This window comes from Chiloscyllium plagiosum, chromosome 20 (assembly GCF_004010195.1).
Source record: "Chiloscyllium plagiosum isolate BGI_BamShark_2017 chromosome 20, ASM401019v2, whole genome shotgun sequence".
Lineage (NCBI taxonomy): Eukaryota > Metazoa > Chordata > Chondrichthyes > Orectolobiformes > Hemiscylliidae > Chiloscyllium > Chiloscyllium plagiosum.
Window position 1 is genome coordinate 34,947,838 of NC_057729.1, and position 22,353 is coordinate 34,970,190.

The following is a 22,353-nucleotide window of genomic DNA, read 5'->3' on the forward strand; positions in this document are numbered from 1 at the left end:
TTATTATACACTTTTTCTGTTGGAAGAAATTTAGATTATTTTAAGCTGTGAAACCGATCATTTTACTTTGAAAATCTGGATTTAGTTTCACCAAATTCACTTGTTGACTAACCTGGCCTCTTTGTAATTTCATGATTTATGTTGTGTGCACAATCCTGATTTAAGTCTAAAACACATAACTTGACCAAAAAGGGTATTTAAAATATGAAGTGTTTAAACAAAATATTGGAAGGATCTCTAAGCAATCCTACTTTTAGATGTGGTATATAAATACAGTCAGATACATTAAAAGTAATGCATTTGGAGGAAAAGTTCACTTAATAAGTGGATAAGTTGTTGTATCGTAGTTGGAAGACAAAATAGAAGACCATGTTAAGATAGCTTTTATCTCAGCCAGGATGGGGGTCAGTTTGCTTCCATGTACTCTATGTCCTTGAATTTTGCATAATGTAAAAATATTTCTGGAAAATATCAAACAGGAACGAATGACCAGAATTAGAATGGTGCCTTAATTAGTAACAGCAAGTTTACATTAAACTAATAAGTCGGTCTTGTTAGATTTCAGTAAAATTTGTACGAGAGCCCAAACCTGTAACTTGTAAAATGTGAACTGCTGGGTCCTGTGCACCTTTGCAAATTCTTCTGTAGAACCCAAGCCACAAGATCTGTTCATAAAACGAATGGGAGGATTTCCTGGACATATCAACTGACGGTGGACTCAAGTTTGAGTGCCAGCAAAACACAGTTGGCTGCGTTTTTCGTCCAACTGTGATCAACTCCCTGTCTTGTCAGCCAGGGCTGTCAAGATTTTGATACTGTGGCAACTTTATTGTGTAAAAGTGGAATTTCATCGTTTCTGGAACGAAGTCTTGGACCTTATCATCTGTCACTCTAAAAGTTATGAGCCTATCTTCAAGATTCTCAAACAAACAACTTTATCAGTCACATTAATAGTGAGTAATGTGACTAAGATATTTTACAAGTATGTTCCAGTTACTACATTTTGTACAATGTTTCAGCATTTAAAGGGCTATCTGTGGTAGGGATATGCAGCCATTTGATAGATCTGGAAACAGGTAAACAACAAGTAAAATTTGGGGACCTCTTCCTAGAAGTTAGCCTTTTTAGTACTGTTATCATTATGGTAAATCTATGTTGCACTTTTTCCAAAGCAGATACATTCTTCTTCATGTGTTGTGCCAACAACTTCTTGCATTTCTTAAGCTGTGATCTAAACAGGGTTTTGCATTACTGAAGCATGATGTCTATGCCGGTATCTTCTTGCTCTCTATTTATACAAAGACCAGGTTTTAATTAATTTTTTTGCTTATTTTATTGTTCATGTTATTTTAGTGATTATTATACCCGGATAACACCCCTGATCCCCGCCTGGCTAACCAGATTTCTGTGGATCTTTCTACATTTTCGAAATTACTTTGTTCAATATCTTTTATCCCCAAAGTGGATTACCTTATATTTGCCAACATTGAAATCCATTTGCTACAGTTTTGCCAATTTACACACAATATTAACATATCTGTAACTTGATGCTTTTATCGACATTGCTTAAAATTAGACCTATCTTGGAGTTATTAGCGAACGTCCATGTGTGGTTTTCGATCCCTTTACCCACTGATTAATGCAAATGAGGAACAGTCGAGACGCAACTTGTAACATTCTGCTGGAGTACTTGCTCATTACCCCTACTTGTCTGTTGCCACTTGACCTATTTGCTAACCAAGTCAATAAGTTATCTTTAATTTTGTGCATTTCAACTTTAAATGGCAACTGCCTTTGAGGAACTTTATGAAAAGCTTTCTGGAAGTCCTTATAAAATTCACAGCTGTTGCTGTGTCCACTACAAGAGTCACCTCTTCAAAAAAGTTCAATCAGTTTTGTCAGGCATGACCAGCCCTTAACTAATCTGTGCTGGCTCACTCTGATCAGATGGAAATATTGAAGGGCTTGTAGTCAGCTTATTCCAATTTATAGACTTCAGTAATTTCCTTACAACAGATGTTTGGCAAACTGCTCTCTAATTCTTTGATTTCTCTCTGTCACATCCCTTAAGTAAGGGAGTGAAATCCACTTTTCCAATTCAAGAGAACAGTTCCTGAATTGAACTCCAGTATAATCTTTCAATGTTCTCACCTATTTCCTTTAAAACCCTCAGATAAAAACCATTTGGTTGTGGCGATTTGTCGCTCTTTGATGCTATTACTTTCCAATTGATAGTTATTTGGGATTTTTTTCATTTTGGTGAGACCCTGTCTGGCATTGAACCTTTTGGGAAGATATGTTTTCATGTTTATTTTGTGGTGATCAATGAAATTGTTGATGGCAGTAATTGTTTAAAATCTGTACTCTTCACAAAATGCAACTATGTGAGATTCCTCAGGGCAATCAAAAGATAATGCCCCGATATAGTGAATAAATAAAGTTTTATTACTTGACAGGTACAATATGAAAGCGTTATTGTTGTTCAAGTAATAACTCAGAGATCATTGAACATAATAGTTTGCTGTTTAATTCAACTGTGTTTCCTTATTTGTGTATTTCACTTGTAGTTTTATTGAATGTGACTTAACCAATAATGTGAAACAGTAAAATAAGTCAGATGATCATAAGATCTAGGCTAGAGATCATTTATCATAATTTCATTGTTGTATACAATAAGATATTGCACCATGCATGAATTTTAATTCAGAGCAAGTTTCTGACATGGAACAGATGGGCTCTCCAATTTTCATCTTCAGGCCACATTCAAAGCAGGCATGAAGAGGCCAGAGAAAAGCTGGCGAAGATGGGATAACTTGAGCTCCAACAACATCCAGTTAAAGGTGGGATGACAGGGACTGGGGCTGATTGTGGTAGCCTTAATAGGAGGGAGGTGATATCAAATACAGGACAAGAGAAGCTGCAACATTTTTTATCAGGCTTCAAGGAGAACTTAGACTTAATTGAAGAATATCTTCGGACTTCAGACTAATCAAATTCCCACTTATGTCTATCTGGAAAGTCTCAGTGGTTTCCTTTCATTTGTCAAGTTTCACAGGGGTTCTGCTCATGCTGACATAGCATGTATTTCAATAGCATAATGGTTGTAACCTGAAAAGTTATGTTTTAAATATGCAACTGCAAGGCCAATAACTCCATAACAATGTTTTGAATTTCACAGCTATCAAACTGTTCCTGTGTTCTCTCATTGTTATAATCCTTTGAGGACCACCAACATTGACAGAAGAAATCCAAATGCCTAGCAATGAACTGACAGAGCTAAGCCACAAGATTTCACATTTTTCATCAAAAACAACCTTTATTATTTATCAAAAAGAATTAAACAAAGTGCAGCAAGCACAATTAGCACCCTAGTTTGCAACTATGGAACTCAATTCTATTTTTCAACTTTCACCTTCATCCTCCCCCAAGGAGATCCCTTGCCTCATGAAATCTTAAAAGTTTGTTTCTTTTTTCTGGTACCAATCCAAAGTTATGGAACAAGCCTTCAGGATTTTCTCTGATTTCCTTCAGTATTAGAACTATCATTTAAGGTAAGATTCTGCAGGGGTCTTTTCATTAGATTTTTGGCAATATGACTCTCCACCTTTTCTTTTCAGACCGCACATTTGTTGGTGCCTCATCCCCTAGTCTGGTTTCTAGCAAATATCCACCAGCTTTTCCACTATTTGAAGCTAAAATTTGTTGACTGCTTTCTGCTATGAGGCCAGGGCAACATGGTGGCTCAGTGGCTAGCCACCATGTGGTTCAATTTCATCCTCGGTCATCTGTCTGTGTGGAGTCTGCATGTTCTCCCCTTGTCTGCATGAGTTTCCTCTGAGTCCAAAGATGTGCAGGTTAGGTGGATTTGTCATGTTATATTATCCATACTGTTTAGGATTGTTTAGGTTAGCCATGGGAAATGCATCCATTGGGTAGGGGGATGAGTATGGGTGGGATGTTCATTGGAGAGTTGGTATGGACTTGGGCTGAATTGCCTGCTTCCACACTATAGGGATTCTTTATATAAGGCTCTTTCAATACCGCTGTATATTTTTTCCACCAACTTAAAACATGGTAAATCTCCTAACAGGAAATCCAAACTGAGCTTGAGCACATGAGTATTCCATGGTAGTGAGCAATAAAGTATGCCTTTTCTCTGCTTAAAGTGCAGGCTCAGCTGACAATCATATCCTGTTTGCTCTCGCAATCCAGTAAGATGTAGTCTACAACAAAACAAAGCTACAACTACCTTGATCTGTTCCTAAAGTGAACTGCTTGCTTCTGCCAACAAACACAGACAGGTAAATGAAACAAAAGATTTATATAACAAGGCTGCATACTGAATCACTGTTTTTCTTTTGGCAATGTAATGCACTGAGCATACTTCCAGTTAAAAGTGGAAATTAATGACTTTTTACTTCCATAATTTGCTCAATTCCATGGAGCCGTATGAGTAACTTAGACTTCTAACAAAGATAGGACAGTGACCCCCAGAGCTGAGAAGGTGATGTATGTGATATTGTCGCTAGTCTCTTAATCCAGAGACTTAGGTAATGTCCTAGCAATCCAGTGTGGAACTTGAAGTCAATGAAAACCTGGAATTAAGAGTCTAATGATGACCAAGTGTTAATTGTCCGAAAAAAAACTATCTGGTTCACTGTTTAGGGAAAGAAAGACCTTACCTAATTTTGTGTGCATGTGACTCCAGACCAACAGCAATGTGGATGATTCTTAATCTGCCCTCTCAGCAATTAAGGATGGGCAATAAATGTCGGCCGAACCAGTGATGCCCTCCTCTTATAAATTAATTAAAAACAAGATTACTGGCACCATTCTTAAGCCAAGAATGAGTTTCCCTCTGTTTATGATGTCATTCTTGTTCTGATGTCTGAAGTCAACATGGCCCAACATTTTGAATACTAATTGCCTTAGCTTTATTTACCTTGTAACTTGTATTGAAATGTTCCAATTCTCAAAGTTATGTTCCTTAAAGGTATTCCATGATATGTTAAAATAAGGACAGTTTTTTTTTTGTTCAACTTCCAACATCTGATTGCTACCTTTCATGGAATAAAATGGTTTGAAAGAAATGAAAAAATGCTCTATTGGTCACCTGACCAAGTTCAGGCACGCTGAAGAAGCAAATGTGAGATAACAAAGTCAAAATTAATTTTATCAGATAGCACTGAATCTCAGTCAGATATGTCTTGTCTCTTATTTTTGATTTATGCTTTTCTGGAAGTTTTACATATTAGATGAAAGTCACTTGCAGGTTATCCATATTGAAAATACAATGATGCCAAACATGTGAATAAATAAGTGAACTACATTTTATGGAAACAACTTTTGGTCAAAGCGCAGAAGAAAAGTGGATTTGTAACAACAGAAATATAAAAATTTCCTTCTCTCTATGCTTGTTTGCCTCTCAAAAGAAAACAGCACCCAGGGATAAACTAAATGAGAGAAGCATCTTTTTGCTACTGCTAAGAATCCAAGACATCCATTAAACAGTTAGAATCTAACAACTCAAGGACTCTTAGAACTTTTCTAAACTGTGCATTCTTGATCGTCTTCTGGTACCATGCATTTCATCTTTTAAACATTATACCTGCATTTATGTGACTGTTTGATAAGATCATGATATAGAAATAAACCAATCAATCCATTGATTCTACTCCACCATTCAATAATGTCATGGCCGATCTGATAACCCTTGATTCCTTTACTGCTTGGAAAATTTGTCTATCTCAGCCTTGAATGTACTGAAATGACTCCACCACAACAGTCCTCTGCAGGACAGAATTCCATAGTTTCACTTCCGTCTGGAAGAAGAAATTCCTCACTGTCTCAGTCTTAAATGCGCAACTGCTTTTTCTGAGATGATGCTCTCTGGTCCTGGATTCTCCCACAAGGGAAAACAGTCTTTCCACATCCACCCTCTCAAGTCCTCTAATAATCTTATGTTTAAATTAGCTCGCCTCTCTCATTCTCTAGAATTCCAATGAGTACAAACAGAGTCTGATCAATTTTTGCTCAAAAGCTAGTCTCTCATACCTAGTATCACACTAATGAACCTTCTCTAGACTGTTTCCTTCGATAAGGTGCCTAGAGCTGTTCACAGTATTCTAGCTGTGATCTTACTGGTGCTTTGTATAGTTTAGCAAAACCTCCCTATTTTTATACTCCATTCCCTTTGACAGAAGGGCCAGTATTCTGTTTGTCTCCCTTATTACCCACAACTTATAGAGTCATAGAGATGTACAGCATGGAAACAGACCCTTCAGTCCACTCCATCCATGCCAACCAGATATCCCAACCCAATCTAGTCCCACCTGCCAGCACCAGGCCCATATCCCTCCAAACCCTTCCTATTCATATACCCATCCAGATCCCTTTTAAATGTTGCAATTGTACCAGCCTCCACCACTTCCTCTGGCAGCTTATTCCATACACGTACCACCCTCTGTGTGAAACAGTTGCCCTTTAGGTCTCTTTTATATATTTCCCCCTCACCCTAAACCTATGCCCTCTAGTTCTGGACTCCCCGATTCCAGGGAAAAGACTTTGCCTATTTACCCTATCCATGCCTCTCATAACTTTAATGCATTTTTTTTTTGTGATTCACGCATGAAGACTCCTAAATCCATCTGTTCTGTAGCTTTCTGCAATGTTTCTCCATTTAAATAATATTCATCTCTTTTAATCTTCCTGTCATAGTCATATAGCACAGAAACAGACACTTTGGTCCAACCAGTCCATGCCAAACATCATCTCAAACTAAACTAGTCCCACCTGCCTGCTCCTGGCCCATATCCCTCCAAACCTTTCCCATTCATCTCCTTAATCAAATGTCTTTTAAACATTCACCATATCCACCATTTCCTCAGGAAGTTCATTCCATACACGAACCACCTCTGTGTAAAAAAGAAAATTGCCCATCATATCTTGTTTTAAATTTCTCTCTTCTCACCTGAAAAATGTACTCACTCGGCTTGAAATCTCACATCCTAGGGAAAAGACACCTACCATTAACTCTATCTATGCCTCTCATTATTTTATAAACTTTTACAAGTCACCTCTCAACCTGCTACAGTCACATGAAAATAATCCCAGCTAATCCAACCTTTTCTGTATAACTCAAACCCTACATACGCAGCAACATCCTGGTAAATCTCTTCTGAACCCTCTCAAGCTTAATACGGAGGAACCTCAATTATCTGAATGACATGAGCAGGGAGTATTTTGTTTGGATAATTGAATGCCGGATAACACAGTTTAACCAAGCACCAAGATCTTGCGATCTTGTTCTGATCATCCGAAATTCAGATATCTGAATGACGGGTAAATCGACATTACTCTGTAATGCCTTTCCTATAACTGGGTGACCAGAATGGGACACAGTACTCCAGAACGGGCCTCATCAATGCCCGTTATAACCTCAACATAATGTCCCGACTTTTCTACTCAAAGGTCTCAGCAATGAAGGCAAGCATGCCAAATGCCTCTTAACCACTCTCTCTATATGTGATGCATACTGCAAAGAATTATGTACCTGAACCCCTAAGTTTCTCTGTTCTACAACACTACCCAATGCCCTACCATTAATTGTATCAGCCCTACCCTTGTTTGTTGTACTAAAATGCAATACAATGCATCAGCTCAAATTCTCCCACATTGTAAAACATCTGCTAGGTTTTTGCCACTCATGTAACCTGTGTATAATCTTCCTGGAGATTCTTATTTTCATCCTCACCACTTGCCTTCCCATCTTTCTCTGTCTCTTTTTAAATAATTTAAACTTTCCAGTTTTCAATTGAAGTGTTTTCTCAAGTGTGATTCATAGTGCCCAGTCCACCTTCACTTGGAACAACACCCTCACACAAGTCTCTGTTCTTCACCTCATTAATTAACCAACTGGGGGTTTGGAACACACTTCTCAGGAATTATGCAGCAGGAAATGCAGGAAAGCTCGCTGCTGCTGGGACCTTATGACATCTGTGCCACTGGCATTATAGTTAAAACCCAGTGTGGGCCTTGGCTGTCTCTCAGTCTGTAGTGATGAATTGTTACTACTGAGGATCCAGAGGAAAGGGGTCACTTGCTCCCAACTTTGTGAACAGGGACCTGGATGTGTTCGTGGACAGGGTGGTGGAGAGGAGAGCAGTCTTTTCTCCCATAGACTGCCAAAAGAGGGCCAGCCTCCAGACGAAGCCAGCAAGGACTCAAATTGCGATCCAGGTCAGTGCTCTGTGCTGGGTGAAACAGGGTGCCCATTTTTCAGGTGAGAGGATGGGAAGGATGTTAAAGATCCTCTGTGCTCTGCAATAGAAGTGCCACCAACTTCACACTGTCCCAGGGCCACAACTCTCTTTAAGTCTGATGCTGCGCATACATCGACTACAATTCTCACAATGCATCATATCCATTCAGCAGCTCTCACCCACCTTATCCTCTCAAACTACAACCTATTCTTCCCCTTTGTGCTTCCCACTCACTCACTGCAGGCATCTTATCACCTCATCTGATCTTGCATTCATTCTACTGTTATGATCCTAACTGATTTTATTACTGGACCGGTTAGATCCCAGATTGAATTCTGGATTGATTGCTCATCTTTGTTTTTTATTTAATGAAGTAGTCTGTCACTGAAACACAACTACAAAATGTTGCATGATTAGGCATCAACTATAAAATAGAAGTTTATTACTCAAATGGAGCAAACCCCCATGTCTATGTGGGTTTCCGCTGGGTGCTTCAGTTTCTTCCCCCAGTCCAAAGATATGCAGGTTTGGTGCATTGGCTATGAATAAAAAATATTGCTCTGTAATGTACAGGGATATGCAGGTTAGGTGAGTTAGCCATAAAAGGTAACGGGGATGGGATGTGATGCTCGATGGAGGGTTGATGCAGACTTGATGGGCCAAATGGCTACTTTCTGCGCTGTAGAGAGTTTATGATTCTGTAAAAGAATAAATTAAGTCATTTAAATGTAACACCATTTGCAAAATTTGAAATTAACAGTAAGAATACAATCACATTTTTCCCAATGCCATCACATTACAGTACTCAAATACCAGAGAGAGTTCACTTTTCTATCACATCTGTAGGTTTAATTTAACCAAGTCTTCAATTCCTGGTTTCTTGAGAGTTTGGTAGCCTCTTTCTTGATTAGTTATACAACTAAACTTAGACTTTCTCAGCTTCAAATAACCCCTTCAGGGTTCTGACTGAACACTACTGGTCTGAAACTTTCAAACTAAAAGCCCTTACTGAGGCAACCTATTTTCCAATAGTTCTAAAGTATTTTCTCTTGGAGAAATTATTGCATCCATCTAACTTCCACCAGGACATCTGCAAACTGACAAACCAAAAGTTTTCCAAGCTATAATTGTTCTCCCCCAGCCAAAAAAAATCCTAATCCTTCGAATCAGAAATCAAGCTGATGCTCCTTAATATTTGCTCTGTCTTCTCGTAAAACTCTCCCAAACAGAACAAATCTCCATTCTCACCCCAGAAACCCCCTTTCTCATATTGGTTTAAACAGCGGCTCAAGGCAAGTCAGTGGGTGGTGAACTTCAGGCACCTCACTGCTTATGATGAAAAAAAAATACAAGATCATACTAGATAAGAGTATGATCACTCATGTGAAAACAGGGAGACCTCAATGACCAACACACTCCAAATGCTTTCTTGTGATATTCTGCACTGCTGTGACATTACCTTTTGCTGTGAACCCTTTAAGCTGCGCAAGCCTTTATCCATCTCAGACAGCAAATTCCCTCTGCTGTGTGCAGGCATGAGTGGTAGCCAGCACACCTTTGGTCGATACCACATACACCCCCAGTTCCATCTGCACCTCTGACAAGGTTAAACCACTGAATCCTCCAAGAATGCACTGATACAATGCTCCCCTGCACCATCCAGCAGTTCAGAGGTGTCCACTCTGTTGAGTATTCTATCTAGATTCCACTTGCAAAAGCAATTGATTGAGCAGTTCACTAACATGTCTTAGGAGCTGGTAGAGGAAGAAATGCCCCTGGTTTCTGTCAACGTGAAGACTATGAGTAACCAGACATCCACTCAGCCCCAGACAGAAAAAGATCAGCTATTAGTAATTTCATGAATGACCTTCTCTAAGAATGGCTCATGATAACGTTTACAAAACTCTCAAATTGATACAGAATAAAGATACAATACTGCTCAAGTTTGCATTAGGGCCAGAGTGCAACAGATCTTCTGAAGAGGAGGTTTTGATGTCCACTGCTCCAATATGGCCTTGCATTCTAGCCCAAATTGAGAGTACTACTTCATCGTGACGTGATGTGCCCTTCAAATGTGAAGCCAATGGAGGGGGGCTATCCTGAATGGAGGGGTTTGACAGCAATCTTCTGAGGATGAACAATCTGTAACATCGTGGCCCATCATACCCACCACATAACCATTACCATCAAGCCAGGGGATCAACCCTGGTCCAAAATAGAAAGTGCAGGAAGACAGGCCAGGAACACACCAGGTGTATCTAATAATGAGGTGTCAGCCTGGTGATGCCACCAAACAGGATTATTTGTATGCCAAACAGCATAAGTAGCAAGTAATAGATAGACCTAAGTGATCCACTGAACTTATCTCCTCATACCTTGACACTGTCCTGTCCCCATTGGTCCAGGAACTCCCCACATACATTTGGGACACCACCCACGCCCTCCACCTCCTTCGTGACTTTCTGTTCCCTGGTCCTCAATGCCTCCTCTTCACTTTGGACATCCAGTTCCTGTACACATCCATCCGCCTGACAAAGGTCTCCAAGTCCTTCTTTTCTTCCTCTCCTGCTGATCCAACCAGTAATCCTCCTCTGACACTCATTTGATTGGCTGAACTCGTTCTCACCCTCAACAACTTCTTCAAATCCTACCACTTCTTTCAGACCAAAGGGCACCCGTGTGGGCCCCAGCTATGTCGGGTATGTAGAACAGTCCATCTTCCAAAGTTGCAACAGCACCATTCCCCACCTTTTTCTCCGCTACATTGATGACTGTATCAGCACCACCTTATGCTCCCACGAGGAGGTTGAACAGTTCATCAACTTCGTGAATACCTTCCATACTGACCTCAAGTTCACCTGGACCATCTCGGACACCTCCCTCCTCTTCCTGCACCTCTCCATCTCCATTTCTGGCGATTGACTCAACACGGACACCTACTTCAAATCACTGACTCCCACAGCTACTTGGACCACACCTCCCCCCCCCCCCCCCACCCCAGCCACCCACCTCGCCTCCATCCAAGGTCCCAGAGAGCCCTTCCACATCCAAACACCTCATTCACTGTGGCCATTGCTCTCAATGTGGTCTCCTCTACAGTGAGGAGACAGGATGCCAACTTGCAGAACATGTCTGAGAACATCTGCAGGACACACGTACGAAACAACTCACAGTCCTGTGACTGACAACTTCAACTTCCTCTCCCAAACCGGCATTAACATGTAGGTCCTGGTGCCTCCTCCACCGCCAAACCTGAGCCACCCGATACCTGGAAGAAGAACAACTCATCTTCTGCCTAGGGACCATCCAACCACACGGCATCGACATTGATTTCACCAGTTTCCTCATCTCCCCTCCACCTGCCTTATCCCAGATCCAACTTGGCACCACTCTCTTGAACTTCTCCCATCTTCCTTACCACCTATCCTCTCCACCCTCCACTCCAACCTATCGTCATCACCCTCCATCTGCATCCACCTATTGCCTTATAAGCTACATTCCCCTCAGCCCTACTGCCCCTTTCTATTCATCTCTCAGCCCCCTTGACCCCCATCCAACATTCCTGATGAAAGGCTTATGCCTGAAATGTTGTTTCTCCTGCTCCTTGGATGCTGCCTGACCTGCTGTGCTTTTCTAGCACCACACGTTTCGACTCTGATCTCCAACATCTGCAGTCCTCACTTTCTCTTAGATCTAAGTGATCCCACAATCAGTGGATCAGATCTATGCTCTGCATTTCTGCCACATCCAGTTGTGAATGGTGATGCATAGTTAAACTACTGGAGGAGGAGGCTCCATAAATATCCCCATTCTCAATGATGGAGGAGACTCACACATCAGTGCATAACATAAGGCTGAAACATTGACAGCAATCATCAGCCAGAAGTACCAAGTGGATGATTCAACTCAGCCTCCCCAGCATCCTCAGTCTGCAGCCATTTCGATTCACTCCACATGATACCAAGGAACGGTTGGAAGCATTGGATACTGCAAAGGCAATGGGCCCTGACAACATTCCAGCAATTGTACTAAAGAGTTAAGCTCCAGAGCTTGCTACTCCCAAGCCAAGCTGTCCAAGTACAATTACAACACTGGTATCTATCCAACAATGTGGAAAATTGCCCAGGAATGTACTGTACACAACTGAGACAAATCCAACCTGCATAGCCAGGGCTACTGAGCTCCTGACCTCATTATAGCCTTGTTTCAAACATGGACAAAACAGCTGTATTCCAGAGATGAAGTGAGAGTGACAGCCTTGACATCGAGGCTGTATTCAACCAAGTGTGGCAACCAAGGACTCCTAGCAAAACTGGAATCCATAGGTATTGTGGGGTGGGGGGGTGGGGCAAATGCTCTACTGGTTGGAGCCATACCTGGCACATATGAAGATGATGTGGTTGATGGAGATCAGTGTTATCTCAGCTCCAGGACATCACTGCAGGAGTTTCTCAGGATAAGGACAACTATCTTGAGCTACATCATCAGTGACCTTCTGTACTAGATCATGTCAGTAATAGGGATGGTCAACCATCACTGCACAATATTCAACACAATTCGCAACTCCTCAGATACTGAAGCAGACTGTGTTCAAATGCAACAAGATCTGAGACAACCCAGGCTTAGGTTAACAAATGGCAAATAACATTCATGCCACACAAATGGCAGGCAATGACTACCACCAATAAGAGACAATCATACCTTTACCCCTTGACACTCAACAGTATTATCATCACTGAATCCCCCACAAATGTCATCTTGGGGTTACCATTGACCAGATATGCAACTGGATTCACCACAAAAGTGGGTCAGCGGCTAGGAATACTGTGGCGAGTAACTCCCCTCCTGATTCCCGAAGCCTGTCCACCTCCTACAAGGCACATGTCGGAGGTGTGATGCAATGTTCCCCGTTTGCCTGGATGGGTACAGCTCCAACAACACTCAAGAAGCTTGACACCATTCAATTAAAAAAACAGCCTATTTGATTAGTACTACATCCACCAACATTCACCCCCTCCACCACTGACACTCAGTACATACTACAAGATGCACTGCAGAAATTCACCAAAGATATTTAAACAGCACTTTCCAAACCCAAAGAAGAAAAGAAGGCAGTTCAATGATCCGAGTTCACAGAGTTCACTCGGATGCTTCTTTTTCTTAGTAAGAATATGCCACTCCTTGATTCTCATGCTCCAGATAGAGTCACTTATTTGTAGAAGTAACAGGGTGGTTGGTTCATACTTAGTCTCTGGCTTACTGGTTAAAAGCCACAGTTTACAGCAACTGCTGTGAGAAAAACATCTTGGCTATCTTGAAGCCTGAGTTGCATTTTACTGCAGAGCAAAACCAGTTCTTCTCCTTCCACAGGTCTGCTAGTTTCTGCCAAAATCTTCACGCCCCAAACTGTTCAGCACCTCCAGAGCCAATCAAATAGTTACTGGCAGGCAGAAGAACTTTGTCATCGAGAACTGGCCATTAGACCAATCAGCTACCTGTTGCCAACCAAAATTTCATTTGTACACACCTTTAGGCTCCAGGTGGCCTGCAGGCTTCCATTGCTGCTTGAACAAGTGGCTGTCTAAATAGTACTTACGAGTGTCAGGTTACTTGCTTTTTACAAGTGAAGCAACCCTTAAACAATTCTTGGTTATCGAAGCAAAAGTTTTCCCATTTCAGTCCAAATCAACAATACAGAAAAACAAAATGATGTGATCTTTCGATCATTTGTTGTTTGTATAGCAAGCAGCCCCAATGTAGGATAAAAGGTAGGTGGACCTTGTTATTTTTGCAGACTTTGACTTTGTGTTGTGGAATAAATGCCTCTTTATCCATATGATTGTATGCTTAATATCTTCAGGTGATCCCACTTCCAAGTTTCTAAACATTGTGCATCTGACAGACTATTAGGGGATAGACTGAAGTTGGTGAGACAGTGCACTAACTTCATATGGTATGAAGGTAAGATAGCCTGACTGCAACCTGAAGAGCTATCATAATGTTCTGCAGTGAAGTATCTCCTGATAGCCAGCAGGTTGAGAGGACGGAGAAATCTTTTTTGACCCTTCCAGCATCCTTCACTGTTTCAGAGTACTCGTAGGTTGCAACATTGCGCTGAGATACTTCAACATCCTCTAAGACAGTATTGAACTGACAAGAGGCAGCGTTTTGTGTAGGTTTTTTTGGGTCTCCGCAGTGGTAACCAACCTACCCATGGACAAAATACAGTCACCGGTCAAGTGGAGCCAGCATAATATTGATGACCTTGACGGATCCTGCCACCCTTTAATTCAACTGACAGAATGCCTCTGACAAACTTGCCATTTTTTCCTGTGTCTATCTGTGCATTTCCTGCATGGCAGATTGAATGTAGTGTGGGGAAGTGTGACTTTAGCCTGTGTGATAGGAGGAACAGAGATAAAGTATTTCTTAAATGTTGAAAGATTGGGAATGTTGATATCAAAAGGTGTGCTCCTTTGTCAATCACTGAAATCTGCAGTGACCATTTAGAAAGGAACTGATATATTTATCTTAATGCAAGAGGATTTGGGAAGAGGAATCAAGTCTCCTTGTTGCAATTATGGAGCCTTGGTGAGACTGTGTACCTGAAGAATTATGTTTAGTTTTGATCCCCTTATCTAAGGAAGGATATTCTTTCCACAGACCGAGTGCAGCAGAGGTTCACCAAAGTCTCGGCAAGGTAGAACTGGCCTATGAGTAGAAATTGAGTAGACTAGAGGATGGGTTTAAAAACAATAGACAGACTTTCAGAATAAGAGACAAGTTGTTTTGCAATGAGATGCAAAGGAATTTCTTTACTCACAGAGTGATGAATCGTGGAACTCATACCCCAGATAACTGTGGAGCCTCAATCATTGAGCACGTTCAAGATAGAGATTGGTGGATTTCTCGGTGCTAATAATATCAAGGAACATGAAGACAGCACAGGACAATTGTTTGAGGCAGCAGGTTGGTCATGAGCTAGAATTGTGGAGCAGGTCAAATAGGCTAAATGGCCTGGTGCTGCACCCAAGTTCCTCACAGAAAATTGTGTCGATATATCTTTGATATAATTATAATGTTGTAATTTAAATGCATTTCCCAATCAGACATCATACTGTACGTTTAGCAAGTGATCAAAGCAGGATGCAAATGATAAACTGGCTGTGCATTTGAGACTTCTTTTCAAAAGAAAAAATATAAAACTTCTTAAAGACTTCTTGTAATACTACTTCAGGATTTTTTGATTATTCAAACCCTGTTAAAATTTACTGGAAGGGAAGCAAATTAACATTTGTTCCAAAGGACATTGTATACAGCATTTCTGTGCAGATTGACTTCAGTAATTCACTGATTGTAGAATCATGCAGTACATTTGATGATATTTGCTTAATACTAAGACTTTGACAATTTTAAGCTTTTTTAAAAAAATAGATAGGATCCATGCAATCTGCTTTCAAGAACACAGGTAATCTGAACCTGTGTAAACAATCTCTGTTATTATAAGTAAATATGTAAAGTTGTACTTTGAAAATGAATGCAGATTTACTTGTTCATATCAGTGCGATTGATTGCCTACTGAACGAAGGGATTTTCCCTTCAAGAGTAATTGTAAGAAAATAAAAGACCAGCTGCACTATTATTGTGTTTCTTTGTTAAAATATTTCTTTTAAATATGTTTCATGTTCAGTTTTGTACCTGTACTTGCTATTGATTCCTACTATATAAAAATTACAATTCACTTTTCACAATCAATATTGTCAAATATCATTGCACAGCCCCTCCTTTTACATAATGTCTCTTTTCTCTCAGAAGGAGGAGAACTGAGAGTTGACCTGGTCAAGGTCGTAAGGTTTTAATGAAATGGACACAAAAGTAAGAACATTTCCACTCGTATGAAAGAGTGGAAGTTGAAGCCATCAAGACAATTGTCGGCAAGAAATCAAAAAGCAAATTGAGAAGAAATGTCTTTACACAGAGAGTGATGGAAATGTGGAACACCTTACCACAAAGAGCGGAAAGGCAACTACATTGAAGCTAAAGCTTGATTAGTCTTTGAAGGAGGAAACGCAGGCTCATGCTGATAGAGTAAGATAAGCAAAATGGGAGGTGGTTCAAGTGAAGTTTGAAGGACCATGTATTAGTTAGACAAAGTGGGCTGTTTCTATATTTTCTGTAAATCCATATATTTAAATTTGTCTTTTGGGAAACAGGAAATATATCTATGCTGCATCAAGACAAATCTTTACATCTTGTCACTGTAACTCAAACTAAATTATTTTAAGCTGTCCTATAGTCAGATCTTCTTGAGGTTTTATTTGAATATCAGGGATTGGAAACAAAACCAATTTATTTCACATCCTAAGAACAACCTATGTGAATCCAATGTAGATAGTTATGAGTCATTATTAAAACATTCAAAAATTGTGTTGTAGAAAATAAATTCGCAGAGAATGGTTGTGTTTAAAAACAAGAACTTGCTGTTTATCAATTTTGAAGTATTCCTGAAATATGTTTGATAAATTTGAAAAGAAACAGAACAAGCTTATTAAAACAAAGTGATATTTATAAAGAAAAAACTATTATCAATCTTGAAGTCATTGGATATTTTCTTTGTCACAAACTGAACAAATATGTCAAGAAAGTTGCAGATCTTAAAGCAGAAAGAATAAACGTCATTCCATGATTTTTAATTGGTAGAAAGAAAGCAAAATAAAAACAGAAAATAATGTCAATAATCAGCATGCGTGGAGAGAAAAACAGAGTTATCTTTTCAGGTCAGTGTCTTTTCTTCAAAAAGTGAATTTGTTCAGGGTTGAAATACAAATCGTTTAATGCTATCAAGTCATCATGTAACCAAAAAACGTTGTCTAACTTTAAAAGCCAAGTCAAGCACAATTTCACTTTAAAATGTGCAGTGACAAAAAAAAAAGTTGCCAAGGAGGAACCATTGATCCATGCAATTTTTAGCATCTAATGAAATGAATGGACCAGGTGTTCAGTCCTCCCCATGTGAATTTCCCCTCCATACTCCATGAGGTGATGCTCGGCCCAGGTCGTAAAGGTGAAAGTCTACCCAGTCATGGTGAATGTCTGAACTGTAGTCTCTGCATACTAGGTCAATTTCTATTACAAATTGTGGAAATGTTGTTCCAACATATTGTGGTGAACAGGGTAGTCACAAGACCATGTCACATTTTTCCTTATAAGGTCATCCTTGGTTTTGAAAATTGAAGAGTAGGAGGAATTAAAAGATGCATGCTTATTCCACTTGAATCACTGTTCTATATATTTTTTTTAAAAATCTGCTTGACTTAAGTGTATGGTTCTTTAGTTTCAATGTTGAATGTTAAAGATGAATATTTGTGGTTTTCTGCTTGTCAGAACATATACATCATAGAGCCAAATCAAACAAGAAAAAGTGAACTTTTTTTTAAGATTTGCTTTGAATCATAAACTTTCATTTAACTGAGTTCCAAGCGTCAAGTACTTGGCCAGATTTTTCATCCTCTGTCACTTGTTTGTGTATGATCCCAACATCCTTGTTTCTGAATTACCAAAACGTTATAGCGAAATATTTCAGAATAAGACAAACTAGATGAATGCAACTTCAGCAACACTGAAAAACCACAATAACATCCAAATCAAAAAGCTACTTGCAGCACCCCATTCACCACTTTATTCAGATTTAGATTAGATTAGATTAGATTACAGTGTGGAAACAGGCCCTTCAGCCCAACAAGTCCACACCGACCCGCCGAAGCGAAACCCACCCATACCCCTACATTTACCCCTTACCTAACACTACGGGCAATTTAGTATGGCCAATTCACCTGACCCTGCATATCTTTGGATGGTGGGAGGAAACCGGAGCACCCGGAGGAAACCCACGCAAACACGGGGAGAACGTGCAAACTCCACACAGTCAGTCGCCTGAGGCGGGAATTGAACCCGGGTCTCTAGTGCTGTGAGGCAGCAGTGCTAACCACTGTGCCACGGTGCCGCCCACCGTGCCCACGGCATTCTGTCAAGCATCAGCAGCAGTGTGTATGATTTGTAAGATGCACTGCAGGAACTCAAGTTCGTTCAACTCAAGTAAAGCACCTTGCAAAATTGAAATCCATACAACTATCAAGGGCAGTAAATATGTAGGAACGCCATTGTTTGCAAGTTCCCCTCCTCTGCTATACATTATCCTGACTTAGAACTGTATCTCTGACCCTTCATAGTCATTGGATCAAAAACCTGAGGCTTCCTTGTAAACAGCACATGAGCCAAACACCTTCTCAAGGACAATTAGGCTGGGGTGTAAATGGTGGCACTGTCATTGGTGCTCCTATCCCAAGAACAACTGTGAGAAAATGCTTTGAAATATGTTGCAGTTAAGCATAAATAGCTCCACAGTGGGTTTTCTGTAACAATAATTTGTAAATCTTGCCAGTTATTGAATTTTACTCTTTTATTTCTTTTGTTACTTTGATACTTACTCATTGTTCATATCACACATAAACCTACTCTATATTTTGACTGAAAATATGTTGGATCATCACTTGAAAAGATTAGCTTTTCATTTGCAAGATAGTTTTAGATCACCAAATTCAGTAGCTCAGATATGAAACTATACTAAAGACTTAGAAAAAAATCATTTTTTTGGTTTTATCCCAAAAAAGTGGTCTTTATCATTCATAAATGTATTCATTGTTTTATTGTCTTCATTCCCTTCGTATTTTAACGCCTAAGAATTTTTTTCTGCCAAATGCATATAATATTTGTGTAATATTCAATCAAATCAGGGATTCCACTTGAATTGCTTTCCTGTGCAGTAAATGTTCCAATGTTTGTGTCCAGCATCATTTCTTTCAAAGGGAAGACAAGACAAATGATTGGTTAAGGGAAATGTGGCAAGACAAAAGAATTACTTAATAATCTTAATGATACGTAAATTGTCTGATCATGCTAGCCTTGTACCTGCAAGGGAACGATTGTGAACTAAATAAACAGCTATCAAATATTACCTTTTCCCATTCAAGTGTATTTGTAACGTAAGTTTTAGTTGCTCTGTAGTTTGCCACGGGCACCAAACTTGCATTTAAAACCAGAATACAGCATCAATGATTGCCAAGTGAAGTAGGATAAAACTTTTCCTGGAGATGAGAGTCTTACACTACTTTGTACTGACATTAATAAATGGTAAAAAGTAGTTTATAAAATGTTCAGATCATTTGTTGGACCTCCCAAACCTACTGGGTTTTATTTAAATGTTTAGAGGGCATGGATTTTTTTTTAAACAAGTCTGTGAAGTATTTTCATTCCCATCCAATGGGAAAGAACTGTGTACATCCATGTATCCAGATTTTTGCAGATAGGGCACTCTGATACCAGGCAGTAAAGATTTCAGCCATTCAAGAACCAAGCAAGGCAAACACAGCTATGTCATTGTGATACACTGGAATTCTAAAGTTCTAATGTCACAGGATGCAAGAGATTAAGAAATTATGTGGTTATTCTTCTGAATTATCTCTGTTCCTGTGTTACACTATTATTATCAGGGACCCAAATATTGCAGTCACACGGTGCCATCCTGAGCTATCAAATTCAAAAGGACATAATTAATTTTGCCTGAAGGAAAACCAGTGCTATCTTAATTGACTCTTATGTTCATGTGGTTAGGAAAAAAAGGAGCTGGGTGTTACTGGGTGTAGCTATTGGTTTGTTTTCCCCAACAATTGACGTGTTCCACAGAAACTGATGTTTTGGACTGACGCATAGATATTTAGGATGTGGGAAAACAGTGCAATTTTGAATTTGGCTGATGGCACAAATGAAGGGGTTCTGGCAAGCAATGATAAGAACTACCAGAAAGAATGGAGAAAAGTATTGACAGCTTAGCAGAATAAGCACACTGGAAACTGATGAAGTTTAATGCAAAATGAGAAGTCCTTAATCGAATTCAAGAAAATCAAGGCATGTCAAGATGGCAATGGATGTAACTGAACAGACACCTTGGGGATTATTTTCATTAAAAAGCTATTTTGGTTATTTAAGTAGGGCATACAGTGCAAGAGCAAAAGCAGTGGAGAGGCCCAATTAAAGTAGTACAGACAGTTTTGGGACTGCCATTTACAAACAGGATTAAAGCCACAGAATGCAAAAAGCATTGCTTCACTAGGATGATAATAGCATGAGAAAATATTGTTTGACCTGCTTGGATTATTCACTCTGAAATAGAGATAATTAGCAGGAAGTGCAATAATGTTTTTAATTTAATTAAGGGCTTTAATTGTGTGAATTTGTCATGTGTTCCTTTTTGTTGGGAAGACAGATGAAATTTTATCAATATTAAATTGTCATTAAGAGAATGTGGGGAGTGGTTATGAGAAAAATCTTCACACAGGTCATCATTTGAATAAAGAATAATTTGCTACTCAACATAGCACTTTGAGGAGGAACGTGGGTGAACATGTGAAGCAGACCAGACACCTTCGGAAGGGTGCAGGGTAGTGCAATTAATTTTAGCATGGTTCTACTAAAGCAAACTGGTAGAGTTGCAGTGATCCAATCAATCTCTGCTCGAGAGTAAACATTTTTGTTTTTTTTCAAAATGGCAAGGAGCTTTCTGGGTACCATGCTGAAACATCAAATAAAGGAAATCATTTATTTGTAACCCCCACCAATAGCAACAGTCTGATTCTGCTCGTTTTGCCTTAATAAAAAAAAACTGCCAACATTGATAAAATCAGAATTGAAATAAAGGTTTTCCCTATCAGATAAAAATCAAGCAGTTAAATACATTTTGATGAGTTGCTCACTGAAAAAAAATGGAAGTTAGATAAAATGAACTATTTGATGGATCATACTTTACTTAAAGGACTCGACTGTATGAGATAGATGAAGTGAGTAGGCAAAACTTGGCAGTTAGAATATAATGTGAAAAATTGAGAAGATACGCACTTTGCCAGGAAGAATAGAAGAATATTATTTAAATAGGGAAAGACTGCTGATATAGTGATTTGGGAGTTCTATTCACCTATTCTTCTAATCACAAAAAGCTAGTAACCGAATGCAGCAGGTATTAGGCAAGACAAATGAACTATTTGCCTTTATTTCAAAGGGAATGCAACATAAAATTAGGGAGGTCTTGATAAAATTATATCAGGCACTAATCAGATCACAGCCAGAATACGCTGAAGTTTTGGGTCCCTTATCTAGGGAAACGAAGTGGATTTGGAGACATTCCAGAGAAGGTTTTCCAGGTTGATTCTGGGTATGGAGGGGTTTTCTTAGGAGAGATTGAATAGGTTGGGCTTGTGCTCATTGGAGTTAGAATATGAGGAACTTATTGAAATATATAAGATTCTTAGGAGACGTGACAGAGCAGGTGTAGAGAAGTTGTTTCCCCTTCTGGGAGAGTTTAGAACCAGAGGGCATAATTCTCATGTGAGAATTTGCCCATTTAAGACAAAGATGAGGCGAATTATTTTTCTCTGAGGATAGAGTGTCTGTGGAATTCTTTACTGTAGTTGGTTGTCGAGGCTGGATCTTCAAGTATATTCAAAGCTGAGATACACAGGTTTTTATTCAGTAAGGGTATTACGGGTTATGAGGAAAATGCAGAAAGTGGAGTTTAGATTTATCAGATCAGCTATGCTTTCATTGAATGGTGGAGCAGTCTTGATGGACTGAAAGGCCTGTTACTGTTCCTGTGTCTTATGCAGGTTACAAATAAAGGTTGTTGTTCATCCGCAGTGTATTGATTTCTCTCCCTTGTACTTTCTATCATTCTAAGTCCTCCATGGAAGTGTTCTTCTACCATCAACAATTAAATGTGTGAACAAAATATTCACAATCATCAAAGAATGCTGAAGTGAATCATAATCTCTTATATGCATTGGATTTTGATGTGAGATTTGATGATGAGAAGTAGGATGACTGAGGCAGTCATAATTTTGATTTTAGGCTTGACTCATCTCTCGCTACTAAATTCATCATCCAGAAACCATACAGAGTGACATGTGACAATATATCTTTACAAACAACCGTTTGGTGTTTCCCTGATTTAGAGATTGCTGTTGTTCAATGCATAGCCTCTGCA